The sequence below is a fragment of the Musca autumnalis genome, unplaced genomic scaffold (assembly GCF_047663935.1).
Source record: "Musca autumnalis isolate F117 unplaced genomic scaffold, ASM4766393v1 scaffold_6, whole genome shotgun sequence".
NCBI lineage: Eukaryota > Metazoa > Arthropoda > Insecta > Diptera > Muscidae > Musca > Musca autumnalis.
In genome coordinates this window covers 4,046,504-4,068,187 of record NW_027412199.1, presented here as the reverse complement: position 1 = coordinate 4,068,187, position 21,684 = coordinate 4,046,504, and the positions used below count along the sequence as shown (strand labels likewise).

The window sequence follows — 21,684 nt, the reverse complement described above, 5'->3', positions numbered from 1 at the left end:
ACGAAAAGTACTAAATGGTACTAAATTTGGTACAATTTGGATTTGGATGAACGGATAAAGCTGGAATTCTGAAATTTGGAACTAAGATTACTGTCGGACAGTAGAATTGAGTTAGTTTTGGAAATTCGTACTTATGGGTACAGAAAGCACTAAATTTGAATTTTAGTAAACGGATAGTGTTGGAATTAGGAATTAAGATTACTGTAGGAGTGTAGTATTGAGGAAATTTTGAAAAGTCGTACGTGTGCGTACGAGAAGTACTAAATGGTACTAAATATGGTACAATGTGGATTTGGGTGAACGGGTAGAGCTGGAATCCTAAAATTTTTGTTTGGGAAAGAAATGGTACTAAATTTGATACAATTTGGATTCGGGTGAATTAATAGAGCTGGAATCCTGAAATTTGGAATTACGAATACCTTCGAAGAGTAGGATTCAGGTTGTTTTGAAAAAGCAAACTTATGGTTACGAAAAGCACTAAATGGTACTAAATTTAGTACAATTTGTATGTAGGTGAACGGATAGCGGTGGAATCCTGCAATTTGAAAGTATGATTATTGTAGCCCTGTTGCGTTGAGGAAGTTTTAAAAATTGGTACGAAAATTCTAAATTGTTCTAAACTTCGTACAATTTTAATTTGGTTTAACGGATAGAGTTTGAATCCTGAAATTTGGAAGTAAGATTACTACTAAAGTGAATGATTGAGGTAGTTTTGGAAAATCTTTCTTATGGGTACGAAGAGTTCGACTTGATACTAAGTTTGGTACAATTTGGAATTGGACGAACGGATACAGCTGGAATCTTGAGATTTGGAATTACTGTAATTATTATGGAATTTACTGTAATTATTTTGTATTAATGTCCGTGTATGGCTGAGATATGTCGTCGAAATACGTACCATAAGTATACGAAAATTACTTAATGGTACTCAATTTGTTTTTGGGTGTAGGGACAGTGCTGGAATTTTTATTTTTTGGAGTTAGGGTGTGTATTGGTGTGCAACGTTGATCTCGCAGTTAATGTGTAAGGGTGAGATACGGCTGATCTTTTTTAAAAACGCACTTAAGGGGTACGTACAGTACTAAGATAAAAATAAATATTGATTAAAATTGGTATTAGTGCTACCAAATTTTCTGTGTTTGTCATTTCCATATTATATATTGTTTATTTGTTTTTTTATATCCTTTCCGCATACGAAGTAGCGGGCATTTTGCTAGTATAGTATAATGGGCCACAGGTAGACCCAGCATCGCTTGGGCTCGATTAGTGACGATTTTCGCATACACGTCGGGACCGAGCACAAACGTCACGCGACTAGGGGTGTATAAACATGGATCGGCCAGGGGTAAATCCAAATATGATTGACGCTTTGTGGAATCGGCTCGGAATGTGTGAACACATGACGGAGGTCTGTCACTTTAGTCATTAAAGAAATACAATGGGAGGGATCGTATTTCGATGCCACCTTAATGCGACAGAACATGATTCCATCGAGGTTAGACGTGGGTAATTTCAAATCGTAAACCATAGAAGCACATATTTGGCATTGTCTTCCACACGGATCTAACACTGCCCGAATTGGAATCGATGGAATGACGTTCTGAAGACGGACTATAAGGCTCGGGGATATGGTCGAGACCGTTTGAAATGTTAGTGACCCAAGAGAGTTACCAACGAAATGTGAGACCTGACGATGATCAACAGACGAACTGAGTATAGAAGTAACTCTCGGTCGAAATGAAGGACTAGGATATGGACCAGCTCTTGCCGAATTGCGAGAAGGGACCGACTTTTTGTTCACAGCGTCGATATGTTCTGACCCGGAATGTAGAAGAGTTTTTTGTGTCTACCCCCACATTTCAGACAAGATTTTTTGCTGTGGCCTTCTTTGGCTTTATGTCATTTGGCTAGACAACGTGTGCAGTCCCGATGTGCTTCAGTTACTTCTATGCGCTTTTGTACTGTCATGACCAGAAACTCTTTGCAAGTACTTATCAAGTGCCTGCGATTGCAAACGCGACAACAATGGCGATTTATGACAACAATGGCGATTTATGAACCAGGAGCCTGACGAACCCGCCGTTACGGACTCCACCTCCGATCTAGCGCGACAGATGTTAGATATTTGAACGAGAGAGGCAGGGAGTGACGAAGAACCCACAGTTATGGATTCTACCCTGACCTGTTGATCTTCCGCAGTTACGAATTCAGATTGTTACTCAAACCCGCAGATACGGATTCGGTTGAATGTTGGGTGAAGATCGGCAAGGCACGCTACTCCGCAGTTACGTATTCCGCCTCCGATTCCGTTAATTTAACCGCAGCGATAGGCTGCACTAAATCCTCTATGTTTTTGTAGCGATATCAGTCTGTGACATATTGTTATTACCATCCATCTTCTCCAGAAAATCATCGATTTCATTGATTAGGTCGATACCGTACATACTAAGGAAAGAAAACGATTTTAATTTTCTCCATTCGACGCTTGGTCGCTGAGAACGACCAACTTAGTAACCGACCGCTTTACAACGCCGTTTGCCGTACGAACGTCCACGACTCGAACGTGTCCGTCGACTCCCGGATAGACCTTTTCAACACGGCCTAACTTCCACGAGGTCGGAGGGAGCTTCTCGTGCCGAACTACGACTAAATCGTCAATTACTACTTCTCTTTCCAGGAATTTCCATTTGTACCGCATATGCAAATTTTTAGGATATTCCACCTATCACAAAACAAATGCACGAGCGCTTGAAGTTTCCTATACCGATTCACGAGCGATATCGGTTGTTCAGATATGAAGGGTTCAGGAGAAGAAAGTAACGGCGCGTCAATTAAGAAATTACCGGGTGTTAAAGAAACTAATTCTTGTGGATCGTCAGACATAGGACAAAGTGAACGCGAGTTAAGGCAAGCCTCTATTCGAGCTAAAACTGTCGCTAATTCCTCAAAAGTGAAACTAAGATTTCGGCAATGCTTCCGAAAATGCAGTTTGAAACTTTTAACTCCAGCTTCCCAGAGACCACCCATATGTGGTGCACCAGCTGGAATAAATTTCCACGAAAGACCTTGATGTACAAGCGCATCAGAGGCCGCATCACAGCTATCTCGAATAAAGCGAATAAAATCTGTTCTAAGTTCACGAGAAGCGCCTACGAAATTTGTGCCATTATCGAAAAATATAGTTCTTGGACAACCTCGACGAGCGATAAACCTATGTAATGGGGCCATGAAAATGGCAGTAGACAAATCCGACACTGCCTCCAAATGAATAGCCTTAGTCGCGAAGCAAACGAATACACAAACGTATCCTTTTGTAATTTTGCAAGCGCGTCCAGTAAACGATTTGACCTCAATAGTAAACGCCCTATCGGTTATAGTTCTTTTCGGCGGAAGAGCTGCCATAATTTGACTACAATGTCTCTTTTTATCAAGCAAGCATACCTTGCAGTTACGAACAACCGCACGTATAAAATTTTTAAATCTTGGAATCCAATATTCCGTTCGCAAAACATCAGTTGCACTCCACCATGCACGCATTTCGTGTGAACATATTCAACCAGAAGTCTAACGAACCTACTTCTATAGGGGAGAATAATCGGACAGCTTTCCGAGTTCGAAAGTGTGGGTGACCGAAACACCACGACTTCCTAGGTCAGCAGGATTATCTTCCGAGCGAACATGATACCAATTATGATTTCCCACATTTTCTTGAATTCTACAGACTCGATTTGCGACAAAGTTGGTCCAGGTAGAGGGGGTTTTTCGAAGCCACGGCAAAACAATAGTTGAATCCGTCCAACAATACACCTGACAAAATTCAATGTCGATCTCCTTGGCGATGACTTTTAACAGTTCCGACGCTAACACAGCACCACAAAGCTCTAAAAGAGGGAGCGAAATTGATTTAATTGGGGCCACTTTGGTCTTACTAGACAACAAATGCATGAACACATTATGAGCTGAGACCTCAATTCGAATGTATGCTACCCCCGCGTATGCCTTAATCGAGGCATCTGAGAACACGTGTAATTCCGCCGAACACTGTGGAGTATATTGAACCCAACGAGGAATTTGTATCGTATTTACTTTGATACGTTTCTACGAATTTACGCCACTCCGAATAAGTGGCTTCAACAAGGGGATCGTTCCAACCGATTTGATCTAGCCAGACCTTTTGCATAATAGTTTTTGCCGTGACAATAACTGGCCCTATCCAACCGACAGGGTCAAACAACTTAGCTATTGCCGAAACAACTTCCCGTTTAATATAACTAGCCTTTTTCTCTATGGACGTGACATCAAAGTAGAATGTATCCAACCTAGCGTTCCACCTGATACCAAAGGGTTTCGAACTACTAGCTTCCATGAATGCCAATAATTGGCTGTGCATTTCCCAAGCTCAAACTTTGCCGAAATGAGTTGATCTCTAGCAGTCACCGCGGTCTCAAGGTCATGAGCTCCTGCCAATACATTATCCACATACATTTTTTTCGCAAATTTTCGCAATATATGCGCTGCTAGGGGATACTCCGCTTCTGTTTCGTCCGCCAGTTCCAATAATGTCCTAATCGCTAGATAAGGGGCGCAATTCAAACCGAAAGTCACTGTTTCTAGTTCCATCACTGTTCCTAAAAGCACAGATTTATTTTGAGCTGCGTGGAAAACTTGTTGGGGGTTACATGCCGCTGAAGTGGAAGGAAGAGAAGGTTCGATTGAGGAATTAGACGTTGTTTGGATTTCTGTTAACGACATTTGTAGCAGAAGTCGATTGGTTGGAAGAAGAATCATTCCTATGTAGTAACGTATGATGTGTACCACGACATTTAGAACACCGAAACTTACTTATGCAAGTTTTAACCTCGTGTCCCTTTCGCAAACAATTGACACATAAGCGACGACGTTTAGCAATGGAAAACCGGGTGGAGATCGACATATTTTTGAGCCGAGGACATTCAAAAAGTTGATAGCTATGTTTTGGGCACAGAATACAATCGGTTTTTTGTGGAGACTTGGGATTATTCGAAGAATCCGATTTAGTTAAGTGCGTTCCTTTGGACCTTCCTGACGTTATATTTTGTTGCCTGCTCTCTACCCCTCATATCATGTAGACACATTATAGTTCAAATTCGTTCTGTTAAGAAGCTATATAAATCTTCCCAAAGTGAAGTAGCCGATTTATCTTTAACGCTTTGTTCCCACAGTGTTTGCGTGATTTTTGGTAACAGCAGACGACAAATAAATACCAAAAATGGGTCCCAATTTTCGCAGACAAACAACAATTAATTCCGCGTTGCATTGTCTTTAAACCCGAAGTAGACTCACTCTGAACTGGCAAAGCGAAAAGTGTTTTCAATTGGTTATGGACGAGTAACCGAGGATTATCATAATTATCCTTTAAAGCATACCATGCTAGATCGAAACTGAGGTGTGTCAATGGAACATTCGAGACAATTTCTCGAGCCTCTTCACTAGTTTTGCGCACGAGATGGCAAAGGCGCTCTATATCGCTCAAACGCGAATTTTTTATATACACCGCGCCAAAAAGGTCCCTAAACGTGGGCCACGATTGACATTCTCCTTCAAAAACATCTATATCACACGGAGGTAATGCTAAATGATTGTCATTATTAGGAGGATCCATTAAACTCTGAGATCATTAGGATACACAATATTCGATATTGGGGATCTAGTGACACTTGCTTCCTTAGAAGTATGAGAAGAAGAGCTCGCTTTACCTGCTGCTGCATCGTTAGACTGTTATACTTTTGGAGTATCACCGGGATGCTGCGAAGCCAGCGAAACTATTGAACTACAACGAGAAGAGTTAAAAGATTTCCTAGAACCTCGTAGTTCAGACAGTTGAACATTTAAATTTGTTAAACATTTCATATATTCCTGATGCACGACCTGATATTTTTGATCAGCGGACTCAATCATATCTTCAGTTGTTGAACTTATCCTGAGTATCTCTCCAAAACTTTATTAGTTCAACGTTACGAACTTCTAATGCACAGAGATTAATTTCCTCAGGTTTCATTGCCCGAATATTTTCGACGAATCTAACGAAGGCATCAGAAACTCTGATAAAACTTTCCAAGGGACTGAATGGCATCTTTGTAATTCTTATTTAAAGCACGCGCAAGAAAATTAAAAAGGTTTCCCAAAATTCTCCAAAAAAACCTAATATTTCTCGATCAAAGACAAAAAATGATTTATAATCAATAAAATCTTGAAAAGATTAAAATTTTATACGGAAAACCACCTAATTCTTCACGAGAGAATTAAAATCGACAAAAATATTCCGATTTCTAGCGAAACTTTCAACGAATTTCTCCAAAAGGCACAAATTTCCGGAAATTCCAACAAAACTGCCAACAAATTGCTCGAAATAGCACAAATGTTAACTAAAAATTTAAGAAATTCTATAAAATTTTGGAAATTCGCGATAATTTTCCACGAAATTCAACAAAACTGAAAATATCTCCAAAAAACGTTAAAATTTTCCAAAGAAATCACCAAAGTTAATCAAAACGACAATTAATACCAAAATGACCGAAATGTCACCAAAATTTCGAAAAAAACAAACATATTTCCCACGAAAAACCAAAAAAAAAAAAAATACCAAAATTTGCAAAATAGTATAAAGTATTAAAATATTTGTGTATACTAGTATATAATAAAAAGATCAATAAAAAATTTTACATAAATCAAAAATAGCGAAAAAAAATCAATAATTTTCCAAAAAAAAAATTCAATTTAGTATAAAATAATCCGAAAAATTATTATTTATACGAACCGAATTATATGTCGACCAATGTGGACTGTAGGGTGCACGATATTTAATTTTTTTCCAATATTCGTTCACTACACACACACACACACACTACTAATATAATCAGCAAAAAATATTTCTCCTTTATAGCAAACGTATTAACTAACCACAATCGACCGAACCGATTGGTGTAGCGCACACGTAATAATAGAAAAACGAAATAACAAAATAATATATTTTACAACAACAAAAAATATCGACCGCTTTACAACTCGCCTCGTAACCCTTTTTTTGCCTCCGTCTATCGTTCGATCGTTTATTAGTCGCGGAAAATCACAAAAAATTATTTAGAAAAAATTACCATTAAATAATATAATAGGCAAGCGACGGTTGCCTATACCAATGGTATTTATGTAGCTAGCGTGTGTGTATGGCTAAACGATAGACCGCCAAGCGTACGTATGTTTGCGCGTAAATATGTGAATATAATTGTGTACTATTAACCAGCGAAAAAAAGAAAATGCGAAGAAATTATTTGTGGTATTATTGTGGTGTCTTTCGTATTCTTATTAGGCAAACAAATGAACACTAGAGTGAGTGGATGTAAATGAAATATTTATGATTATTTTAACAACTAATTTTCATTGTAACTAAATATTACACCACACCACTAAATATTACACCACTAATAAATAAACACTTTTTAATGGTAATTTTTTCTAAATAATTTTTTGTGATTTTCCGTGACAAATAAACGATCGAACGATAGATGGAGGCAAAAAAAGGGTTACGAGGCGCGTTGTAAAGCGGTAGATATTTTTTGTTGTTGTAAAATATATTATTTTAAGCAATATAACTTTTTTGTTTGTTTACTTTTTTATTCTTTTAACGCGAGCTCACAAATAAAAAGTTCACAGCACTGACCTACCTGTTTGTTAATGCTTTATGTAAATAGAGATGAAGATGATGTTGTTGATGATGATGTTGTTGACGATGATTAAGCTGCGAGAAAACAAGAACCAAAAACCAATTAGAAAAAATTCTAAATTAAACAACTACCTTCGTGTCTATCAAATAAAAATAATTGTTTGTTGCTTTCAATAAGTTATAGTGTTTCTTATCTTCAGTACATTTTGCTTTCAATGTTGCATACTAACTTTTGAGACAGAGTGTACGTCTTTCTCAATGGGTACACGAAAGGCATTGCCAAATCCAAGGTAGTGTAGATGTTAGCATTCAGCAATCTTGTTGGAGAATGAATCTAATTCTAATAACTTAATGTAAACATTTTATTACATTATGATTTCTTTATGAAGTATGCTATGATTTTTGTTTATATATTTAAACATAGTGTTTAAGTTAGAATCGATTAAATGATTTAAATTTGCCCTATGAATTGCAAAGAGGTATTCGTTGAAATCTCCTCATACCCATTTATTACACCCCTGTATTAGTATGAGAGATTTCAACGAATATTCACATGACAACCGCCCTCTTCAAGCATCCATGTAGATTTATTCAAAACATAAATAAAACAACGGGAAGATCGATCGACAGCTTGACTTGCAAGCAACACCCGCGCTTTATTGTAAATCTAAATCTTTCTCAATGGGTACACGAAAGGCATTGTGAAATCCAAGGTAGTGTAGATGTTAGCATTCAGCAATCTTGTTGGAGAATGAATCTAATTCTAATAACTTAATGTAAACGTTTTATTACTTTATGATTTCTTTATGAAGTATGCTATGATTTTTGTTTATATATTTAAACATAGTGTTTAAGTTAGAATCGATTAAATGATTTAAATTTGCCCTATGAATTGCATAGGTGTATTCGTTGAAATCTCCTCATACCCATTTATTACACCCCTGTATTAGTATGAGAGATTTCAACGAATATTCACTTGACAACCGCCCTCTTCAAGCATCCATGTAGATGTATACAAAACATAAATAAAACAACGGGAAGATCGATCGACAGCTTGACTTGCAAGCAACACCCGCGCTTTATTGTAAGCTTCGTACATATCGTTGTACATAATTATTCTCAAAGCTAATGTTGTTTACCAATAAATAAACACCGGCAATTTCAAAATCAAAATCAAACCATTTACTAAAAACTATTGTGTTTTATTTATTTTTTCTTTTCATTGTTATTGACGGCCACACGTAAGCTTTGGGCGTACTGGCTCTATTGGGAGACCCTTGATACACTTGTTCCCCCCAAGTCCCTATAGTGCGGACTAAACATTTGGTCGCTTCGAGACGAATAAACATTTGGTCCAATCGAACCGGATTGTCAGTACATTGACATACTTTTGGAATCCCGGATACCCGTTAAATTACAGTCCACAGCCCAATGGCATTTTATTGGTACGTATAGTGCATAGTGAGCATTGAAATAAATAAAAAACAAGTGTTCGTTTGTTTGGTCGTTTTACAACGTCATCGATTCCCTTTCTTGTCGATTGGTCAAAGTCCAAATCGTGGACAGATGCACGTACGTACATACATACGGGAACAAATCAAAACGAAAAATAATAATTTGTGTTCTAAAAAATTCCGCGTTATTTTTCGTTTATCTCCTCCTAATATTTCGGTGCAAATCTCATTTACTTATTCTTGCCATTTGTTGTTGTTAAATAACTTCAAAAAATATTCCCTAAAAATACCATCGATTTGCCTTACATATTGATTAGCATTACATACATATGTACACTGCACGGCCTATTAATGGTCCCTTCTGTGTTGATACACACACGCTTGTGTAGCTACATACTCCAGCATCGTCGCTCTGTCGTACCGTCTAGTGGGTCAGTAAGTGGCTTGCATGCAAATATATACACACACGCATGTACGCATAAATATTGCATTTTTGGACATTCCTCTTTCTGTCGTGTCCGTTTTTATTGCACAGTCTCCCGCCGGTGTATTATTACACAGTACCCGGACAGTAAATTAGTACTGTGAGACATATTATTATATTTTATAGTAAATATAATAAATCGGTGTCAGGGAACTTTTTAATAATATTTTTGGACATTTTGGAATTGCGCGCACCCTACAATCGGTCAATTGGACCTTTTCTTGTGTAGGGAGTTATAAAAACATATTTATTTCGATTTGTATATTTTTCGAATTTCAATATAGTTTGAAATTCTTCTTGCATTTTTGGACACAAATACGCTACATTCAGTGGCTATTTGTATAAATTCTTGTGTAGGGAGTTTGTTTACTCGAATTTCGTGATTTTTTTCGGAGTTTTGATATTGTTCGAATTTCCTGTTGAATTTGTTGTCAACACACACTGCAATCGATAGTTATTTCGTGCTTTTGGTCGATAGTAGATATTTATTATTAGCTTTCACTGCAAATTAACATCGCCTAATGCTGTTTTTGGTAATAATATTGTAAATTATATGGTAGCTTACAAATTTTACATAAATTTTGGAATTAAAATATTGGTATTATATTCTAAGGCAATTTGGTTGCTCATAGACAATTGTAAATTGCTAAATTAAGAGAAATTTTATTGGAATTTTGATATAGTTTGAATTTCCGGTTTCATTTTTTAGAAACAAATACACTACATTTGGTAGTTATTTGTATAATTTTAGTGGATAAATATCTGTGCTAAATATTTTTTTACAATCTATATCGCATATCGCCTTTTTTGTTTTTTTTTTTTTTTTTTGTAAATTTATTTTACAAATTTTTATATTAAACTATTGGTTTAAAATTATTGTTGGAAATAGGTTGTTCCTAGACCCTTAGAGTTGTCAATTGCTTTGTTTGGTTGATTTTCGTTACAATAATTTGATGCAATTTGTGGGATTTTGAATATTGTTTCAAATTTCAGATTTCCGTTTTTTAAATTAGCACGCTACAATTGGTAGTTTGAGAGTTTATAGTTTTGTGGAAAGTAATATATTTAATAGACGTTCATTTTTGCTGTTAAATTTCATTCACCATTTTGTTGGTTTACTTTGTCTTTTTTTGACAAATATGGCTTTTACTCCTCCTTATTTATTAATTCGTGCTTCCAAGTCTGTCATGACATTCACTGAGAACTTAAATAAAATGAAGGAAGACGAAGTTGATTTACATGACCTCGAATTTAGGAGGGAGGAAACTGAAAAAATGTGGGAAACTTTTCAGGAAACTTGTTAAAAATGCCTCTCTCGTATAGAAAGTCCCGAGAAACGTCAATCCATTTATGAGGAGTCGTATCAAACATAGGTTAATTGTTCTTCAAAGATAATAGTTTGTTGTCAAAATTTAATAGTTCTGCTAAAATGTCCCCGAACACAATGGGAAGTTCGGAAGATTCGTTAACAAAACGTCCAGGCGATATTTTTTCGGAAAGACAGTCTTGTGATGTAGATGTTAAAAACGTGAGTTTGTCGTCCCATCATTCTCGTGATGTGGGTACACAGGCATTTAGCATCTAAGTATTGGGATTCCTAGAGTAGGTACAAACTTGGTTGCTGATCCCACAAATTTTGATAACATTCATAATCTTGCGTTACCTCCTTTGGATATTGAGGTTTTCGATGGAAATATTCTAAATTGGCCCACTTTCAGAGATTTGTTCAGTGCGGTTTATATAAATAACTCCCAGTTGACAGATATTGAACGCTTGTGTCATCTGGTGAGTAAAACTAGTAGTGAGGCTCGAGAAATCGTCTCGAAGTATCCTTTGACTCATCGGAGTTTTAATCTTGCGTGAAATGTGTGTTGGATCAGGAAACTAGTTTGGGACTTAAGTCAATTCAACGCAGGATCAATAGTTGCCTATCGGAAATGGCAATTTATGAAATACCTACGGATAATTGGCATCCGATCGTGGTTTTCATTTCTTTACAAAAATTGCCTAAGATCACACACGCTTTATGGGAGCAAATTGTGACAAATAGGTCTCGTCTTTCAACTTGGAAAGAATTAGATGCATTCTTGGCAGATAGAATTCAAACTCTTCTGCGTTTGCATGAAATGAGAAGTTTGTATAATTCGACTTGTGTCTCCTAAATATTGTACTTCGTCCCAAACACTTTTCGGCACCTCTTCGTTCGTTTCCTAATTCTTGTTGCGTTCTTTGTTCAGAGCAACAACACAAATTGAATGTTTGTCAGCGGTTTGTAAATTGTACGCCGTTGGAGAGATACAAATTGGTTAAAAGGCATCGTTTGTGTGTAAATTGCCTTCGGAAGGGACACGAAGTCAAAAATTGTGCTAGTCGTTGTTGTCGAATGTGCAATCAGAGACATCATACTCTATTGCACAGAGTTCGCTCAAATGTGAGCAGTACGAGTCAAATGGTGACTCCGGAAGTTCGAAGTTGTCCGCTTCAGCTTTCGGCCGAAACCTTAAATGGCAGCACAAGTTCGTCTACATCTAGCGCTCCGTCGACATCGTTCGATAATTTAGTTCGAAAATTCTTCCAAGTCAATCAGTCAGGAAAAGTTACATTGGGAACAGCGCTGGTGAATATCGTTCATCACGGTGCTCCTTTTCCTGCTAGGGCGTTGATCGACCCCTCCTCTGAGTCGTCTCTCGTTTCGGAACGACTTCAGAAGGAACTGGGACTCCAGGTCCATTCTAATGAATCGTCAACATCTGAGTTAACGATGCTGTTGAAACTTCGTAGTCGTGGTGACAGGTCGTCTAGTATGAAACTTCGGCGTTATTTGTAGATACGATGTCGTGAAATCTTCCCACATGTTCGGCCACTTCGGACCTTAAGACGGATATGTCGAATATAGTTTTGGCAGATCCTCAATTCGATAAATCTCGACCAGTAGATATTTTAATATGAGCAGACTTGTACCCGAAAATAATTAAAAGTCATACCTTGCGACTTTCGGCGAGCTCGCTGCTTGCTCAAAATACATCATTTGGATGGATTGTTACGGGCCCGGTCACATAAATTGTCGTTTTCGTAAATCGTACGGAAAAATAGTTGTAAAGCGGTTGCACCATCGTTCGCGGGGTCCCTAATGACCCTTTCGTAAGCCAGATCTACATTGATCTGCACCAACGGCTGGGTCCCTAATGGCCCAGTCTCTTAAATGGTCCCTAATGGCCATATTTACCGCGGGTCCCTAATGGCCCTGCAGTCTCAGAGCCCCTAATGACTCTGTAGCATCTGGGTCCCTAATGACCCTGATGTACCATGGTCCCTAATGGCCATATAACCGCGGGGTCCCTCATGGCCCACTCGTTTAGCATGTAAGAATCTTTTTGAAAAAATGATATGCTAAAAAAAAGAAAAAAAATTTTGAAAAAATTTAAAAGGTTACGCTCACGCCTGCACTATACTACAGCTTAATACTTATGTATATATCATTATTATGGAATCTGTTAAAACATTTGAATGTTTCAAGGGTCTTATGAATTGCATAGGTGTATTCGTTGAAATCTCCTCATACCCATTTATTACATCCCTGTAATAGTATGACAGATTTCAACGAATATTCACTTGACAACCGCCCTCTTCAAGCATCCATGCAGATGTAAACAAAGCATAAATAAAACAACGAGAAGATCGATCGACAGCTTGTTTTGCAAGCAACACCCACGCTTTATTGTAAGCATCGTACATATTGTTGTACATAATTATTCTCAAAGGTAATATTGTTTACCAATAAATAAAAACCGGCAATTGAGCCAAACCATTTACTAAAAACTATCGTGTCTTATTTACTTTTTCATTGTTATTGACGGCCACACGTACGCATTGGGCGTACTGGCTCTATTGGGAGAGCCTTGATACACTTGTTCCCCTCAAGTCCCTATAGTGCGGACTAAACACATAGTATGCTTTGTATTTGTATAACTTTTATACTGGCACAAACAAATTGCAGTCGTTCCATAATTAAACGTTGTGAAATTAACCAGTGTGTGTTTGCCTTCTTGTTAATTGGTTAAAGGAATATCCATCCACAAAACATTACTGCTATAAATTATGGGGCATTGTTTTTAAATTACTCTTTTGCCACTAAAAGATTTAGTTTGAATTTTCTTCTAATTCAATTTTTATTGAAAATTCAATTATATGAAAGGTAAGTATTTACAAAAGGTTTTTGCACAGTTCTTGATGAAATGGTAAGTATTAATTATTTTTCAGGTTTTATACAAGGTAAGTATTTAGGTTTATATTCAAAGGTAAGTATTTAGGTTTACATTCAAAGGTAAGTATTTAGGTTTATTTTCAAAGGTAAGTATTTTGGTTTATATTCAAAAGTAAGTATTTTTCCTTTTGCAGGTATTTAAAATTTACACTGAATTTTTTCACTTCAAACTTAATGTTTTGTAATTTGCGACTCTATGATTTTACAACTTAATCACTGTTATCACGACGAGGGGGGGGGGTTTGCGTGTTGTTCGGTCTAATTAGCAAACTTCGATGGAATCTCTTCTTATTTTCATCGTCACAGCAAACCAGTTTTGCATTCCCATGCTTATTGGAATGGATAAAAAGGAATAGAAGAACTACCAAAATTCTCTCGCTAGCATAGTAGGTGTGTGTGTGCGTATAAATGCATACCGCTATGCTACAGTAGTGTATCAAATAAATACCATACACTATAATACAATACTGAGCAATAAAATAGCACACTTTTTTGAAATTATGTGTGCACAACCATAAACATGCCTCCCCCGCCGTGATATCTGTGAAAGAAAATGAAAAAAAATTTAGTTAATAGGCATGTTTCTAATTGGACCAGAAAATACATATCCTAGCCTTGTCTGGAACGCCTTGACATCTCCGATTCCAGCCGATGTGCAGCCTTCCAAATGCAGCGCAGAATACGTATCAGCTCCCAACTCCAAATCAATCGGGATGGTACTTTGTGGATCTGGGTCAGCGAGAGCTTGCGGCGTGAAAAATTATCTTGGGTCTTCTAGTAATGGGTCGGAATAGGGTCTGCGAGGCAAGTCATCTGTTATTAAGGCGTTGACTTTTAATGCCCATGTGCCATTTGGGTTCCTGGCCATAATTTTAAAGGTGGCAAATCTGCGGCTCTTGTACATGACCGACCTGAGGCCCAACCTTTGAAACACCGAATTCAATTCTTGACATAGATGACGATTAACTGATAAGGACTCGCACGGTCTTCCACTCGTCGACACTATCGGATGTGACACGCACAAGGGCAGTAGGCACGAATACTAAGTCCCAAGCAAAGGGCGGGACAACCATAGGTGCCGGCTGCAGAGTATTGTCAAACTTCGGGGCGCCGTGCAACAAGGTGTGGTGTCGGTGATCGCACCTTCGACATCCCGTCAAGCTAGTACCATCTGGCGCCAGATGACTTCTTGCCAGACCCTCTTCTTTCCACCGTTTCATACCTCTGATATGGCGTCTTTTCACGGAACCTGGGGCATGTATTAATGACATGGTCGTCCTGACAAAGCCCGCAGGAATACTGCCAAAAACTGGGCCGCTCTCCTCTACTCTCCCGCTGACCAGACCTGCTTCTGGATTCTTGTCTCGATGGCTGTCCTTGTTGTTGCTGTTGTTGTTGACGTGGCTGGTGTTGTGGTTGCTGACGTTGACGCTGCTGCTGTGGTTGTTGTTGATGATTTGGCTGTTGTTGTGGCTGTTGACGCTGCTGCTGCTGTTGACGTTGTTGTTGTGCTGGTTCTGGGCGATTTTGCTGTTGGCGCCTACTTGGGGGTCTCTCCTCTTCTTCTTCTTCCCACTCTCGATTTGGGAGGTAGGCCGCCATATCTGTAATAAAAAGAGAGAAAGGAGTACCAAGTTTTTTAAGTAAATGGGGTCCGACTAGTCAGTCGGTAAATAGCTTGACGACTTTTGTAATGGGTCGACTCGTGATGCCAATAGAAGTTTTAATGTTTACGACTCTAATGTTTTGATCAACCCCCTTGTATGTTCGGACGATACGACCCAATTTCCATTCAGTGATGACAAACGGTCATCTTGTATGACCGCTAGATCCCCTTCCTTTAAGTTATCATTTTGATATTTCCATTTGTGTCTTCTATGCAGTTCAGTCAAGTATTCATTTTTCCATCTATGGCAAAAATGTTGGGAAATTATTTTTTGCCGCTTCCAACGATTTACGAATGAAATGTCGGAGTCGGAAATATCAGGTTCGGCTGGCTCTAGCATAGGTGCCCCGATGAGAAAATGAGCTGGAGTTAAGGGGGCTATTTCATTAGGGTCATCATTCGCGGGACTCAGGGGTCTTGAATTGAGACAAGCCTCTATTCTAATCAATATTGTAGTAAACTCCTCAAAAGTGAAATTAAGTTTGGGAAAGCTTTTCATTAAATGAGTTTTAAAAGATTTAACGCCAGCCTCCCACAAAGCACCCATGTGAGGAGCGCCAGGAGGTATGAATTTCCACTCTAAATTTTGATGAGAATTTTGGGTGATAGCATGTGATCTCAGATTTATCATAAATTCTGCTTTATCCTTTTGAGCAATTCAGAGGCAACCACGAAATTTGTGCCATTGTCTGAATACACGCACGCAGGACAACCTCTGCGACCTATAAATCGAGCGAAGGCAGCCAAGAAAGATTGTGTGGAAAGGTCGCTGGTGACTTCAAGGTGAATTGCCTTGGTGCCGAAACAAATGAAAACACATACGTAACCTTTAGTAATTAAACAAGCACGACCAGTGAAGTTTTCAATATTAAAAGGGCCGGCACAATCAACCCCAGTGTGATAGAAGGGTCGTGTCAAAGAAGTTCTTTCAGGTGGTAGAGAAGCCATAATTTGATTTTGGTTATGCCTTCGATACAAAGTGCATATTTTGCAATTGTGAATTGTTTTCTTGACTAAGACTTTTAGTTTGAATATCCAGAATTAAGAGCGTAAAACGCGAGTCAGTAGCTGATTTCCCCCATGCAAAGTTATTTTATGAGTAAATTCGACTAAAAGTTGAGATAATTTCGATACGTAAGGTAACAAGATTGGATGTCGTTCGTTTTCTGTCAATGCCGGTGATTGTACAAGACGACCATTGGCTCTAATAATGCCATTTGAGTCTATGTATGGATTCAGAGTCACAAGACTGCTACTAGATGGAAGTCTTTGTTTTCATTGTAACAACTTATATTCATTTTCGAAATAATATTTCTGGGTGACCAATATAAGTAAACGTTTAGCATATTGAATCTCTTCAAGAGAAAATTCAGGAGAGTCTCTTAAGTCTCTTTTCCAGAATCTTCTAGCATAAGCATATGCTCGGTAGGCTCTTGATAAGACGGAAAAATTCTTTAAAGGATCAATTTGTATGAGTTCTTTCATAGACTCCGTTGTCAGAGTTGCAAGTGTCATTACCTTGGCGGCTTTCTTTTCTAAATTTGTGTCCTCGGGTATGTTATTAGAGGGCCAACTGGGTTTTTTATATTTTAACCATGGTGGTCCATGCCACAATAAATCATGCATTTTTAAATCGGTGGGAGAACATCCCCGACTTGCTACGTCAGCTGGATTAGCCTCAGAATCCACATGACGCCACCGATCGGTGCCAACGTTTTCTGTTATTTCAGAGATTCTGTTGCCGACAAATGTGCTCCAATTGCATGGTGGTTTTTTAAGCCAAGCTAAAACAATTGTGGAGTCTGTCCAATAGTACGACTCAACATTCGAGATTTGAAGTTGAGTTATTATAGAAGAGGCTAGCTTGGGCAAAAGTACAGCCCCGCAAAGCCCAAGTCGTGGCAAAGAAATCTTTTTAATCGGTGCGACCCTGGTTTTAGCTGCTAGGAGAAATGTGTCAACACTTTTATTGGTATTTTCTACCCGAATGTAGAGCGCAGCGCCGTACGCGCTCTCTGACGCGTCGCAGAATCCATGTATCTCAATTTGATTTTTTGGAGTGTACTTTATCCATCTTGGAATAGTGATAGTGTCAATTGAGAGAGTATTTTTAACAAAGTTTTGCCAATTTAATAGTGTCATGGGTTTGAGAGTGTCATCCCATTCTATTTTGTCTAACCAAATTTGTTGCATAATTAATTTGGCTACTACTATTATTGGTGATAACCACCCACATGGGTCGAATAGCTTGGCAATTGAAGATAAAACTTCCCTTTTTGTAAAATTGATCTTGTTTTCTATCGAAGGTGATGTAACAGAGAAACAATCGCCTGGGATGTTCCATCTGATACCTAGAGTCTTAGTGGACGGGCTTTCAGATAAATCTAGCCAGTTGAGAGGTAGCAGTTGATCATCTGGTAGATCACTGATTACCTTGGGCTCATTTGATGTCCATTTTCTGAGATTAAATCCTGCGGAATCAAAGGCAGCAATTAGCTCTTTTCGTGATTCTAATGCTTCCTGAACAGAATGACCTTCTGCTAGGACATCATCAACATATAAATTTTGTAATATAATTTTAGCTGCTCTAGGGTATGTTTCTCTAATGTCTTCGGCGAGTCTCATTAAAGTTCGAAGGGCTAAAAAAGGAGCGCAATTCACTCCGAAAGTTACTGTTAAAAGTTCATAATCTTCCACTGGATCGGAAGGAGTCTTTCTAAACAGAATTCGCTGATATCGAGTCTGATTTCTATCTAAAAGAATCTGTCGATACATTTGAGTGACATCAGCGTTGTAAACATACTTAAAAAACCTCCATTTTAATATTTGCAAGACTAGGTCTTGCTGGAGTATTGGCCCAGCGTAAAGATTGTCATTTAGACTTCTTTTATTTGAAGTGGGGACAGACGCATTGAACACTACGCGAAGTTTAGTCGTCAACCGATCTGGTTTTAGAACCGCATTGTGCGGCAGATAGTAATTAGGGGTCTGATCTATTTCTTCTGGCTACAGGTTTCTCATATGCCCCAAATCTAAATATTCTAATATGGCTTTATCGTACGACTCCTTGATGTCAGGGGTCTTTGAGAGCTATTTCTCCGTTCGATAAAATTGTGCTAGAGCTATATTACGAGAATTGCCTAGCTCCTCGCATTTTTTAAAAGGTATGGTAACAATATATCTACCTTCTTTGTTTCGTTTTGTAGTTTCAAGATAGTTTTGCTCGCAGAATGAGTCCTCTTCTGACCGCAAAAGTCGTTTTGGGGGCTCTTCCACCTCCCAAAAACGTGTAATAATCTTTTCGATCGAGGTTGTGTTCAATAATGAAATGTTATTTGAATTTCTAGAGCATTCTGGTATTGGACCACCTATTATCCAACCGAATACTGTATGCTGTGCTAAGAAAGAGCCAAGAGATTTCATTGCTGTCCCTACTGTAAAAATTAAGGGTCCAATATCCATTCCTATGAAATTTGGGGTCTGCTAAGTTAAGACCAATAATATCTTTCAGTTTGCTCTTTTCAATATTTTGTGAAGGCAAATTAGCCGGAAGGGTCTTCAAGACTGGTGCCCAAACATCTTATTCAAAACTAGGGTCTGAACGAGAAGGTAAAGTGAAAAGACTAGATTTGGTAGACGTTTCAGAGACTATTTGGCTAAGTCCTGTAACATGAACTAAGTTTTTCTTACAAGGCAAATTCAATCTGTTTTTAAGTTTTTCTGATATGAAAGTACATTGCGATCCAGGGTCAATAATTGCTCTAGCATCATAAGATTGACCTCTATTTTCGACCTGCAGCATTGCCGTGAAAAGCAAGGTTGCGCTAGGGTTATGTTCGACAACTCTATGATCTTGTAGAGTCAAAGTTGTACTTTGTGCTGCTTCTGTGGACTGTATTGTTGTGGTTGTGAGAGCTGAAGCACTAGTACTAGGGCGTACTTCATCTCTAGCTAAGTTTGAATTTTGGGTTTCTGTTCCCTTATGTAAAGTCGAAGGGTGTCTCATATTGCAAGTCCGGCAACCAAACCGACTTTTGCATTCTTTGACGCCGTGGTTCGACGAAAGACAATTATAACAAAGGTGAGAAATTTTGACATAATGAATTCTATCATTCACTGTCTTTTCAAGAAATCTATGACAATCTTTTATGAAGTGAATTTCTTTACAAAGTGGACAATTCTGAGTGTTTTGGCTCTTTGGCTGCAGATTCGAAGTTTGTTTATTAGGTTTGCCTCTTGTGACTGAGACTTAGACCACGTACTGAAAGCTACTGGTAAATTTTGATTTTTTACTAAAGTCTGGTTTTTGCGGAGAAAATTTTGTGTTTGTTGGCTTGATATTCCCAACAGATTCTAGAGTTTTAAATTTGTGGGTCATATAGTCGTTGACTTGTTCCCACGTAGGTAAACTTTTGCTAATTTTCGAATTCTTCTAAGAACGATCGAAGTAATTTCGAGGAACAAAGATAAATGAGGATCGGATCCCACCCCTTCACATCAACATCTAAGGTCTCAAGAGTCTGAATACAACTATTTATGGTACGTTGAAGACTCTGAATTGTGCTACTTGAATCAAATGCTACGTTGGGTAAATTCAAAAGAATTTTTAACTGTTCGTTGACCTGCATTATTTTGTTTTCATATCTCTCACTTAAATTTTTCCACGCCAGCTCAAAATCATCGTTTGTAAGTGGGGCATGACTGACTATTTCTCTCGCTTCTCCGGTCGTTTTCTGGGTCAAGTGGAAGAGTTTTTCTACATTACTTAATCTCGTTCCCTTGATATATATTGCTGTAAAAAGGTCTCGGAACGTAGGCTATTTACTGTAGCCTCCACTGAATGTGTCTGTGTCACATGGTGGAAGTCGTGAAATTGATGTAATTCCTACTTCAGTATTGAGTTTCTGTGTCAACTGAGATTCTCTTTTAACTTTCTATTCTTCCTCTTTCTGCTTAACTGACTGAATTTGACCATTAATAGCTCCTATAGCATTTTTATACGTGTCAATAGCTTCTAAATAATGATTTCGTAGCTTATTTTTGTCAATCGGTTTTTCACCTTCTTCTACTACATGATCCCTGCATTCAACATACGCTCTCTTTACTTGGTCAAAAACCGAATCTAACAGAACTCTTGATGCCTCTAATCTATGAACATCATCTTCTGTGTTTGCTATACTTAAAATTGCTGCATAATCTTTCAAATCATTAAGACAATTTACAAAAGTTTCCCTATTAAGTTTGGCCATCCTGTTTAGTAAATTGGGTCTGACTTTGGAACAAAATTGCTGATTCGCAAGAATTGACAAAGTAGTCCCATCAAAGGGTCAAACCTTTTTGTTATTGGGTAAAAAACAGAGTCAAAAAAATTTTGTCTAAGCAAAATTTTGTTGTTTATTCCCAAATAATTTAACAAATAGATGTTTTGTTGAGTCAAATCGATAATTTTTTTTTTTTCAAAATCCAGTAGAAAGAATAAAAAATATTTGATGCCAATTATTTTGCGTGAAGAACGAGTGAAAATGTTTAGAAAAGTTGAAAAATTTAATCAAGATTCGCAAAAAATTTTCCAAAAATAAGTCGAAGAAAAATGTGTGTTGGGTTATACAGAAAAATTACAAGTGCCCAGAAACCGTATTTCGGAGAAATTACAAGATTGCAATATCAAAAGGGTACAATTTTAAACGAGTATTGTGTTTTGAGTTGAAAATAAAAATGTCTTAGTACAGAAAGGAGTTAAAGAATCGCAAAATTCCAGCAAACAATTTCAAACAGGCAATTATTTTGGGTAAAAAATTTCCAAATTTTTTCAAGCAGAACTCCAAAAATTGTTGTAGCTTTTCAGAAAATGTTTCAAAAGTAAAAATCAATCAATTAAAATGCAAACAATTTTCAGCAAAAATGTTGTACACTTGCAAAAAAGCCGAAAATATTTTGTGGTTAAACCAAAATATTTCATCCAAAAACTTTCCAAATAAGTTGTAAAGGTTTTTTGTGTGTCAAGGTGTGTGTATAGATTAGTATGAGATAATAAAATTTTAAAGTGCTGAATATTTTAGGTTAGTTAACCTTCAAATTTTTTGGGCGCTTGTCCACCAAACGCTTTATGTAATGTTC

The 21,684-nt window shown here is 37.8% G+C and overlaps 1 protein-coding gene and 1 long non-coding RNA gene across 7 annotated transcripts in view; both read right to left on the bottom strand.

The window, feature by feature from the left end:
* Positions 1–21,684, bottom strand: part of Ca-alpha1D (Ca[2+]-channel protein alpha[[1]] subunit D) — a 1,669,376-nt gene that overhangs the window by 770,099 nt on the left and 877,593 nt on the right. The window lies entirely within an intron of this gene.
* Positions 13,761–15,505, bottom strand: LOC141388119 (uncharacterized). The gene is made up of 2 exons (XR_012408729.1): positions 14,506–15,505; positions 13,761–14,442 (listed from the first exon to the last, which is right to left on the bottom strand). It is a non-coding gene; the product is annotated as an uncharacterized lncRNA (long non-coding RNA).